At 43.9% G+C, this 10,479-nt stretch overlaps 1 long non-coding RNA gene across 1 annotated transcript; it reads left to right on the forward strand.

Annotated features, from left to right (window-relative positions):
* The first annotated feature begins 4,957 nt into the window (after positions 1-4,957).
* On the forward strand, positions 4,958-10,185 carry LOC149402750 (uncharacterized). The gene is made up of 4 exons (XR_016296164.1): positions 4,958-5,278; positions 6,190-6,295; positions 6,686-6,793; positions 9,931-10,185. It is a non-coding gene; the product is annotated as an uncharacterized LOC149402750 (long non-coding RNA).
* The last annotated feature ends 294 nt before the right edge of the window (positions 10,186-10,479 follow it).

Consider the following 10,479-nt stretch of genomic DNA (forward strand, 5'->3'; position numbering starts at 1 on the left):
CAGCCCCAACTAACGGGAACCGCCACACGGGTCAAGGGTCAAATGAAAGACGACAATGACTCCTCCCGAACAGGGAGTTACTCCGACTACCGGTCTCGATGTGATCACAATGATCCACAATCTTCGAAATGAAATACGAGATCTCCGAGAACACGGAATAGGCGGAAGTGCCTATGGGGTCGTTGAGGAGCAGTCCTCGCCTTTCACGGCTCAGATATTGGCCGAGGTATGCACGGGAAATTTCAAACTCCCGAACCTTGCTCCATATGATGGAAAAGCAGATCCTGCTTACCACATCCAGCACTATGAAACCTGGATGACAATGGAGGGTGTCACTCCCGGCGCTATGTGCCAAGCTTTTAGTCTTACCCTCGCCGGACCCGGCTTCGAGTGGTTCAAGAACTTAAGGCCGGGAAGCATCCGCTCGTTCAAAGACCTAAAAGACATGTTCCTAGCACGGTTCGCTACGTCTATGGTCCAAAAGAAGACCAAGATGTACCTGTGGTCAATCAGGCAAGAGGATGGCGAGTCTCTTAGACGATACCTCGCCCGATTCACTGAAGAATCGAATAAGGTCGACCGCTTTGACGATAAAGACGCAATCACTGCCATCATTGAAGGCTTGCGCACAAATGACTTCCTTTAGTCCATCGTCGGCCGTGTCCCTTCTACCATGGCCGAGTTAATGACTCGAGCCAAGACCTTCATGGGAGTCGAAGATTACCTCGATGGTCGCAAGGGCAATGATCAAAGCCCTCACCACCGAGACGAGCCTAGCAACGAGCAAGGAAACTCCCGTAAAAGGCGAAACAGAGGAGGTCAGACTTTTAATAGACGACCTCCGATGCCCCAGAAGCCGCGACTTGCGGAAGACTTTAAGGGCTACTCGTCGTTCACACCGTTGAACACAACGCCGGATCAAATCCTAGCTTTAGCGCGTGACGAGTTCACTCCCCCGGCTCCAATGAACAAAGATCCCGCGACTCGCGATAGATCTAAATATTGCGAGTTCCATCAGGAATACGGTCACTTGACCTCCGAATGCTACAATCTCAAAAGGCAAATCGAGGCTCTGATCCAACAGGGTGAGCTGAAGGAGTTCGTGTTATGCATGATTAGAGCTGCGGGCCCCACCTCGAACAGACCACAGTCTAGCAAGGGAGGAGGAACAGCCGCTTCTGCTAACCGAACCACGGCTACCGCCGACGCCAATCCACAACTCCACATTGTGACCACCATACTGGGCGGTCCACAAGATGGAGACTCAGCCCGACAGCGGAAGAAATTCCTGAGGGCCGCGTCCCAAGGAGACGCTGCTATGCACGTCAACCTCACCTACGAGGAACCTCCGTCCGTACCTCACGAGACGATGTACTTCACCAACGAAGAGGCCAAGCGAGTTGTGCATCCGCACAATGACGCGATTGTACTCAAAGCCCAAGTGGCTAATAACTTGGTGAAAAGGGTTCTCATCGACAACGGCAGCGCTGCCGACATAATTTTCAAGTCCACCCTAGAGCGCATGAAGCTCGGGGGGCTACGCCCAACTCCGACCCAAACGCCTCTATTCGGGTTCACTGGGGAGAGAGTCATGATCGAAGGCTTCATCGATTTGCCGGTCACCTTCGGAACTCCTGGAGGCATTGAAGTCGTTCACATGGTCCCATTCCTAGTGGTCGATCAAGAGTCGCCCTACAATGTAATCATTGGGCGACCCATGCTGAACCGGCTAAGGGCAATCACTTCAACATACCACCTACTGGTGAAGTTCCCTACCAAGGATGGAATCGGCATCATGGCTGGAGACCAATCCCAAGCAAGAGTATGCTACATCCAAGGAATCGATGGAAAGACCGCTAGAACGACGGTTAACACGATCTCCCAATTCAGAGATAGCGTTGAGTCGACCAAGGTCCTCCGCGAAATCCACAAAGACCGCTGCATGACACTCAAGTGCAAGGCGTCGGCGTCTTCATCCCAAACAGGGAGGGACCCCACAAAGTCTGCCAAGTCATACATGATGAGACACGCTACATTAAATACACGGACACCGATCCGTCGCCTGTGGAATGCGGAACACTTGAGAAAGTACTACCAGTAGCCAGCGCTTCCCCCTATTTTATTTCTTTGCTTTCCAACATTCAATAAGGCCTACGAGCCAATGTTTTAGGATTTCAAATTTTTGCAATATTAATAAAGTTCGATGTTTTTCTTTCGAAATCCACTTTCTCAAAGATTTTCAATCATCAAAGATTACACTTGTAAACCCAAAACTCGGGGGGCTAGTGACATAGGCAATGGTAAGTACGCTCAAAATCCTCAAGAAAGTACGCTCCACAAAAAGAAAGCACGCTCCATCAAAACAAAACACCCGAACATAAAACGGGAACAAGCGTGCACAAAAGACGCCTCCGCGGCGCGCCATAAGCCATCCCCGAGATGCAGGCTAAAGACGCCTCTGCGGCGCGCCGTAAGCCATCCCCGAGATGCAGGCTAAGACGCCTGCGCGGCGTGCCATAAGCCATCCCAGGGATGTAGGCAAAGACGCCTCCGCGGCGCGCCATAAGCCATCCCCGAGATGCAGGCTAAAGACGCCTCCACGGCGCGCCGTAAGCCATCCCCGAGATGCAGGCTAAGACGCCTCCGCGGCGCGCCATAAGCCATCCTAGAGATGCAGGCTAAGACGCCTCCGCGGCGCGCCACAAGCCATCCTAGAGATGCAGGCTAAGACACCTCCGCGGCGCGCCACAAGCCATCCCAGAGATGCAGGCTAAGACGCCTCCGCGGCGCGCCATAAGCCATCCCAGAGATGCGGGCTAAGACGCCTACATGGCGCACTTAAGACGCCTACATGGCGCACGTAAGACGCGTAAAGGCGCAACCCGTAAGATTCGTAAAGGCTCAACCCGTAAGACGCCTACATGGCGCAACCTAAGACGCCTACATGGCGCACTTAAGACGCCTACATGGCGCACTTAAGACATCCCTCGCTGAAGTACGAGAAGGGTCGCCCACCGCTGTCACAGGTTAGATTTTCGTGGATTCCTAGCATTGATAGAATTCAGGAGCCACACATTCATTCATCGCATCTAGGAAGTCTGATCAGTTAGGTGAGCATCAGAAGGAATTCTCGTACCCGTTAGTTACGGCTACGCCTTCTAGAGAAAAGTACCAGTCGTTATGCTGGTATAGAGACGTGCCTATCCGAGTTCATGATCAGACAATGAAAGCAGACTTGATAGAATTGGAAATGGTGGAATATGACGTAATCCTTGGAATGGATTGGTTAAGTACCCACCATGCAATCATAGATTGCCGAAAGAAGTCGGTTCTATTCCAGAACCCAGGACTTGGACCGCTGTAGTTCCAAGGTTCCTCTCGGAAATCGAGTTTTTCGATCGTATCGGCGCTAAAGGCTGTGAAGATGATGCATCAGGGATACGCTGGTTACCTTGCAAGCGTGTTAGACGTCACGAAGACAGTCAAGCCACAGCCGCATAAGACTCCAGTTGCTAGAGATTTCCTTGATATTTTTTTTCCCTGAAGATCTTCCAGGTCTACCTCCTGATCGAGAAGTTGAGTTCAACATAGAGCTCATTCCAAGAACAGCTCCGATATCGAAAGCTCCATATCGTATGGCTCCAGCGGAATTGAAAGAACTCAAAACGCAGCTACAAGAGTTGCTTGACAAAGGGTTCATACGACCAAGCCATTCGCCTTGGGGAGCGCCAGTCTTGTTCGTTAAGAAGGCAGATGGTTCCCTATGGCTCTGTATTGATTACCGTGGGTTGAACCAGGTGACGATCAAGAATAAGTATCTGTTGCCACAGATTGACGATCTTTTTGATCAACTGTCAGGAGCGACAGTGTTCTCAAAGATTGACTTGCGTTCGGGATACCATCAACTGAAGGTTCGAGATGAAGACATCTCAAGGTCGTCAGAAAAACTACGCTGACAGACATAGAAGACCTCTAGAGTTTGGAGCCGGAGAGAAAGTTTTTCTGAAGATCTCACCCATGCGAGGAGTTATGAGGTTTGGAAAGAAAGAGAAGCTCAGTCCAAGGTATGTTGGACCTTTTGAGATCATTGAGCGTGTAGGCAAGACAACTTATCGCTTGGCGTTGCCGCCGTCTATGCCCAACCTTTATAATGTATTCCACGTGTCCATGTTACAGAAGTATGTGTTTGACCCTTCGCATGTCCTACAAGAGCAAGAGGTTGAGATCTCTCCTGAAGTCAGATATGAAGAGCCAGCTGTAGCGATTTTTTATCGCAAGGATAAAGTTTTAAGGAATAAGACCATTCCTTTGGTCAAGGTTTTGTGGAAGATGCATGCTGTGGAAGAAGCTACATGGGTGCTCGAGAGTGAGATGCAAAAGCAGTACCCTACTCTGTTTTAAGTTTCGAGGACGAAACTCTTTTAAGGGGGTAGGGATTGTAAAGGATAAACTTTTGAATCTCGCCGTTTGTAATTTACGGTTAATAAATGAGCTTTCGTGTGTTACAAGTAAGTTCTTGAATGAGTTATGGACGTTGAAGTTTATCGAGTTAATTTAAATTATCTTAAGGTGATGGAAAATCTCGGAATAAATAAAAGATTTATCGAGTTCGTCTCGAATAATAAATTATTTTCCGAGGAAATATGCCGGAATTTAATTTAAGAAATAAATTCTCAAGGATGAGAATTATTTCCGAGAAACCTTAAATATATTTAAATTAATCAAGAACGAATGAGGAAAGTCTCGGTTTGAATAACTTAATTAAAAGTTCGAGCGAGTACGGGTTTTAGTGACAAAATTTTGTGACAAGGACGTGATTGTAACGTTTTTGGAGCTATTTGAGAATAAAAACGTGAGAGTGGGGTTGATTTTAGAAGATGGAGGAAAAGTGAATTTAATAAATAAATAATTTATTTTCCTGCTTCTCCAATGTTCTTTCCCCTTCTCTTTTCTTCTTCACGTGCAAAGAAGAAACTTATCTTCCTCTTCCTCACTATCGCGCGACCTGCAAGAAAGAAGGAACAAAGAAAAAAAAAATTCAATCGCCGCCGCTCACCACCAGCCGCGCCACTCAGCCACCACCACCTCGTCCTTCCTTCTTTCTTCCTCGTCTTCCTCTCCTTCGTCGCTCTGCCTCTCGTGCAACTCACAGCCACCGCGCGCGCGCCTCGCCGAGGAGAAGAGTCGCCGCCGCCGAGTCGCCATGGCCGCTGACCGAGGAAGGACACCGGAAATCAAGTGAGAACGTGCCGAGGAGATCGATTTCATAGCAAGCAAGGTGAGGAAATTTCTTCTCCGAAATCAATTTTGATGTTTAGGGATTTGGAATTTGATTTGGGGATTTCGAATTCTATGATGATTTCTGAAGAATTGAGGGTGATTAGTTGTTATTTGAACTTGAGATTTTTGATTTGTGATGTTGATGATTTGATTGGAAGCTTGAACTCGGTTTTGGTTTGAGTTGCTTGACCGTGAGTTTGTGTGGCCGTGTGTTGTATTGGCCGTGTGAATCTCTTTGGCTGTGATTTCTGAAATGTTGTGTTGTTGTTATTTAGTGTTTTTCGGAGTAAATTCTGAGCTCGGAAGTTGTTATGGACGTTTGATTTTTGAGTTCTTGATGGAATTGTCGCGAATTTTAGCTTGGCCGTGTTTGTTGATTATTTTGGCCGTGAGAATGTTTTTGGGCTCGTTTTGTGTGAGTAGGTTGAATTTGTAGAATCATTTTGAGAGTTATTCAAGACTTGAGGTGTGACTCGTTGAGTTGTTTATGTGTCTTGGAAACGTTGGGTTGTTATGATTTGAGTTTGTAATTGATTTGGAAGATGGATTTGAATTTGAAATCGTTAGTTTGACCTGAGAATTTAGACTCGGATTTGGTTAGCGTGATTTGGAGAAGTGACATGAGTTTTGGTTATTGTGATTTTGAGATTTGAGAATTTGGGTTTGAAATTGATAGTTTGTGATTTGAGATTTGATGATTCGTTCGGGCTCAGGTTTTTGGTTAGCTCGTTTTTGAGGTTGAAATGTGAACTTTATGACAAGTTTACGTGATTTGTTGACAAGGTTATGGATTTTGTGACAAGTTATATTGGATTTGAGAATTGTGTTAGTGGTTCGATTTCGGTTTCTAAGTCGAGTCGAGAGTTGGATGTTATAATTGACTCGATATTCGTTTTCTGAATTTCACAGCTCAGTCACAGATCAGGTCGAGACGAGCGAGAGCCGGCGGAACTAAACGCGTGGAAGCTGGAAAGTTAGAGAATTCAGAACAGATTTTTAAAGCTCGATCTCACTCGTGAGTCGTTTATCGCTTTATAGCGTTAGACTCGAGTCTTGATTTTGGATTTGAGATTTGTATTCAAGGATTATTAATTATTTGTTAAGAGATGTTTGAGAATTTAATTTTTGTTTAATTCATTTAGAATTCTCGGTTCGTACTATTTTCGGATTATTTCTTTAATTTATTTAAGACTCGTTAAAATAAGGATTTTGATTTTATTTCGTACTCATTCTCTGGTACGAATTCGTATGAGTCTTGAATAAGTTTAAATTCCGAAAAGCCGAGAAATAAGTGAATTAAATTCTCGAACCCCTGAACTGACTCGCAATGAATCCCGATAACGAACCTTAAGCTTGTCATCATCTCTCGAATCATTGACTAATGAGTTTCAACTTCGGGTTTTAGTTTCTCGATGCTTCGGAACGTGTTAACGCTTCAGGACGCGTAGTCTCGGGAAGCGTGTAAAGCAAGGAAACTCCGGAAGTCAACAGATTTTCAGACGATCTTTTCCGGGTAAGTGTGGAGACTTAAGTCAACTACATACCAAGGGAATAACCCTGTTTACGTGCATTATTGCTTGTTAGTAAACAAGAATAGGAAAAGCTTTAAAATCAAATAACCTCAAAGATTAAGGCTTCGGCCGCTTTTCCTGAAAACTTAGCGTGAGTTCGCTCAATAAGTTCAAACATGAGTTTTGTGAAACCCAGCCTCTGATATGTGATATTGTTATTCCTTAGGCTGTGATTGACCCGTTAGAACGGGGGAGACAGGAGAGCCGTGTTTAACTCTCGAATTCAAATCGAGGGTAGAAGTACCGGGAGTCACATCCCGAGTCTTCAACCTAAAACACTAACGAGCATAAAAGGGAAATGAAATATCTTTCAGGATTTATCCTGAGTCGCTCTCCTATAAGTAGCATATGTTGGAATCGATCTAGGGTTTAAGAAAAAGTTTAACACTTCGTTAAGCGGCGGAATTTTAAAAATTTTCTTTTTAAGTAAAACTAGTTTTTACTAACCTAGACAAGAGCATGTACATGTAAATAAAAACTAATATGAGCTATTAAAGTTACTAACCTTTCTTGAAGCTTGAACCTTGTAGAAGCTTTTGGAAAGTTGCAACGCTCGTCTCCCCTCGCAGCACGTCTCTCTTTCTTTCCTCGGCACCTCGAGCAACCACGAAAGTTTCTATCACTAAATCACTCGAAAAGAAGGAATCAGTGAGTGGGCACTTTTAAACACTACGACTTAAGAACAAGTCTCGAAGTCGTAGAGCTAAACGCTAGGTCGAGTGAGGACCTAGGTGCCAAGACAAGAAAAATCGAAAATATAAACTAGAGAGAGAGAGAGGAAGAGGCGGCCAAGTCTAGAGAGAGAAGCTCTCAATCTCTAAAACTTTGGATGAATGAATTGTGAGAAAAAGGGGCTCCTATTTATAGGAGAGGTCTTACCTTCTATAAGGTAATATCCTCTTCTATAGAATATCACATATTCATGAGCCAATTACCTCTTTTCCCACTTGAGATGCTCGGCCAAGGATGCCTTCTAGAAGGCTTGGATTTGTTTCCATTTTTGTTCCTTGCCTTGCCTTGTTCTCTCTTGGCCGATTACCCTAAAGCATCCTCATGCAAATTTGTTTCCTCTTTTTCTTTTGGCAAGTATCTTGATACATTTATGCACAAAATATTCTCTCTTGGTTGGGTATGTTGGGCGCCTATGTCCTTCTAGAATGGGCTTCTAGAAGCTTTTCCATTTGTTCATGACAACATGAAAAAGGCCCAATAAGAATTTTCAATAAAATTCTTATGAAATGAAATTAATTCACAAGGCCCAATGATCAAGTCATGGCCGAGTGAAGCATGTCATAAAATGACCTTGTCAAAAATTTATTGACATTCATTTCATCATTTGTCTCAAAAGACAAAAATACCCTTTTCACTATTTTCGTTCTTGTTTTGACTTAGCTTCCAGTTTAACTATTCCTATCGATGTGATTCGTGACAGTGACCTCATGGACCCAAATGAACAAAGCTTTAGCTAAACTCTTGGACTCAAAAGTTCACAAAACTTTTCCAAGTTTAGCTTAATGCCAACTGACTCCACTAAAGAGTTGACACTGAAAATCTCTCGGTTCAAATGAATTTATTTTCTACTCAAGAATTCACCTAATTATAATGAGCGGATCCACTGAATATTATCTATGTTTACCCTTCATGAATGTCATCAGCTAGTCGGGATTTACTAAATTACCATTTTACCCTTCTAGCTGTTATTTCCTCAACTCCTTTGTCGCTTGTGAATAAGTTAGAAACAATTGACGAGGAGCTAACAAGTCACATTGTTTCATCCAAAAGAGTCAGGACTCAATTTGGACACTGGCCAGTTCATTTATTCACACTCCAAGGAACAAAGCATGAGGTGACATACATTGCATTTCAGCAATCTTGTACATGAATTCCATATCTATGAGAACTTCACAAAGTTACTCATGACAGACTCACAACTTAGTACTTCACCAATAGGCCTTGTTCGGAATCACATAGTGAGTCCGAACTTTGACTTTCTCAAATGAGAATACTAAGGTGTGAAATGGCATGTCTCATTTCAGGATTAAGGTAAGCATGATGCAATTCATACATAGTGGCTTCGAGACATAAGAGGTTAAATGGTTTGTTCTTGTATTGTCTCTAGAAGTGCACTGGTCAATTCAGTACCTTCGGAAGATACCTAGAAGAACTATAGAGTCCCCAACTCTCAATGCCTCATAACCAGACATCATAGATTCTTCTAACAATCATACTGAGGTCAATAGTCCTTTGACCCTAAGATTGCGAATATATCGTTTTAAGCAAACTACGAAGAGTTTGTTCATGCAAATCTACATTTGTCTCTTCGTAAGTTGTTAAGTTTGTTTATGGACTAAAAGACTAAAGTTTTATCATAAAGCTTCAAACAAAGAAAGAATGAATGAACGTTTCAACTTTATTAATGAATAGATAGGCAATTACAAGCAAGAGTCTTCATGAGACTTTATTACATCAAATGTACATAAATAGACACTACTACTCTTCTTGTGGGCACAATTGACAACAGCATAGGTGTGTACTCTGAGTGCAGCAAAGTACCCGAACCTTAAAGAATTGTTGCGTCGATGGTACCAAAACGAAATGGACCCTGACGGGCTATGAGGGCCTGGGGGATGGCGCTGAGTACTCATTTATCGGGAAGTCGACCAAGAGTCGCACCCGATCTTAATGCCAGGTTATGAGGACCTGAAGGACGCACCTTGACGGGCTATGAGGGCCTGGGGGTTGCGCCGACGCCGAATGAAGTTGGTACCATTAGTGGATCCCAGACAGACGTTAAAACTCTTAGGCCGCCGGACGACTGCTGCTCGAAGTCTAAGGCTGGTCTCTTGTCGTTCTGAAGGTTATAGCGGGGGATGTGTGTAACCTTAAAGACGACAAGTACTAGTTAGAGTGTGTACACACGATTCATGCTCTAGAACTTGTTAGATTTGCATCCTTGCATTCTTATGTGCTTGTTTGCACGTCACATGATATCACATGGCATTAGTCGCTTTATTTTCTAAGTTAGACTCCCACTTACTGAGTCAATCGACTCATAGTTTTATGACCGTTGGTAATGTAGAGAAGGGCAAGACGGCGACGTGAATAACAGAACTGAAGACGAAGACCGGACGTGTATCTCTTGACCTTTGGGCTAGTGGAGACTCACTCGGGATCAACCTCTTCTATAGTTATGACTATATTTTGTTGAACCCCTTTCGTACTCTACGTTCCTAAAACTATTTCCTGTAATTATACGTAAACCCAGGAGCGGTTATGTAAATATTTAGAGTCGTAGTGAGACTCAAAGTTTGAATTGAGAAAAACGAAAAATTTACCAGGTTTTTATATAATGACTTATAATGCTTATATGATATCGTATTACGTTTAACATAAGTATTATGATTATTATGTTGATTTGATTCTGTTTCTGTTGATATGAGATATATTGTTATATTGATGTTGAGACTTGTGATGTAACCCACCGTCGCGGCTCGTGAACCGGCGACAAGAGGTCGCGGGTCGTGACAGGTTTTGTGGTATCAGAGCCCAGGTTTAACCTTTCCTGTAGACTTGAGATACACGTTTTCGGTACGGATTGCGGGATCATGCTGAGCTTATCGTTGCCTTC

The sequence above is a fragment of the Urtica dioica genome, chromosome 3, assembly GCF_054948205.1.
Source record: "Urtica dioica subsp. dioica isolate 48M chromosome 3, U.dioica_male_clone48M_v1_H2, whole genome shotgun sequence".
NCBI lineage: Eukaryota > Viridiplantae > Streptophyta > Magnoliopsida > Rosales > Urticaceae > Urtica > Urtica dioica.